Source organism: Arachis hypogaea, chromosome 18 (genome assembly GCF_003086295.3).
Source record: "Arachis hypogaea cultivar Tifrunner chromosome 18, arahy.Tifrunner.gnm2.J5K5, whole genome shotgun sequence".
Taxonomy (NCBI): Eukaryota; Viridiplantae; Streptophyta; class Magnoliopsida; order Fabales; family Fabaceae; genus Arachis; species Arachis hypogaea.
Window position 1 is genome coordinate 88,654,613 of NC_092053.1, and position 1,037 is coordinate 88,655,649.

A 1,037-nucleotide genomic window follows, 5' to 3' on the forward strand; every position below is an offset into this window, starting at 1 on the left:
TATTCCTTCAAGTAAGGCTTCAATCTTAGAGAGCCTGTCATCAATTGATGAGTGGTTCGGAGCAGATGTGCTATTTTGGTTTTGATAAGTATGTGGAGAAGTGTTGTTATGGGGGTGTTGAGATGTCCTCTGGGTGAATTGTTGGTGAGCTGCATTGTTGTTGGAGTTGTAACGTCTCTGGTCTTGGTTTTGATCTTGCTCACTTCCCCACCCAAAGTTCAGGTGATTTCTCCATCCAGGGTTGTAAGTCTTGGAGTATGGATCATAGTTTTTCCTTGGTGAATTCCCAATGTAGTTGGCTTGCTCCTGACTCCCTTCTGCTTCTTGGTTTACTCCTTCTTGTGTTGTTGATGAAGTGGAGATTGCTGCTACTTGGTTCATCTCCATCTTCTTGGTGAGGTCAGCCAGCTGCTGGGTAATGAGCTTGTTTTGGGCCAACAGAGCGTCTACATTGTTTAGCTCCATCACTCCTCTTGTGTTCCCTCTTTCGGAAGCATAGAAATAGTCATTTTCTGCTACTGTTTCAATAACATCTATGGCTTCCTCAATGGTCTTCTTCTTGTTCAAGGACCCTCCAGATGAATGGTCTACTGCCTTCTTTGACTCATAAGAGAGCCCTTCATAGAAAATGTGCAGCTGGACCCATTCGTTGAACATGTCAGGTGGACACCTCCTTGTTAAGTCTTTGAACCTCTCCCATGCTTCATACAGAGTCTCACCATCCTGTTGCCTGAAGGTTTGAACCTCAGCTCTCAGCCTATTGATTCGTTGAGGAGGGTAGAATCTTGCTAAGAATTTGTTCACCACATCCTCCCAAGTTGTCAAGCTCTCCCTTGGGAAGGATTCCAGCCACTTGGCTGCCTTGTCTCTGAGTGAGAAGGGAAATAAGATCAATCTATAGGCGTCAGGATGAACACCATTAGATTTCATTGTGTCACATATTCTCAGGAAGGTGGTCAAATGTTGGTTGGGATCTTCTTGAACACCTCCTCCAAACGAACAGTTGTTCTGAACAAGGGTGATGAGCTGTGGTTTAA

The 1,037-nt window shown here is 44.7% G+C and overlaps 1 non-coding gene across 1 annotated transcript; it reads left to right on the forward strand.

Moving 5' to 3' along the window:
* The first annotated feature begins 655 nt into the window (after positions 1-655).
* On the forward strand, positions 656-759 carry LOC112774736 (small nucleolar RNA R71). The gene has a single exon (XR_003189200.1). It is a non-coding gene; the product is annotated as a small nucleolar RNA R71 (small nucleolar RNA).
* Positions 760-1,037: the final 278 nt, after the last annotated feature.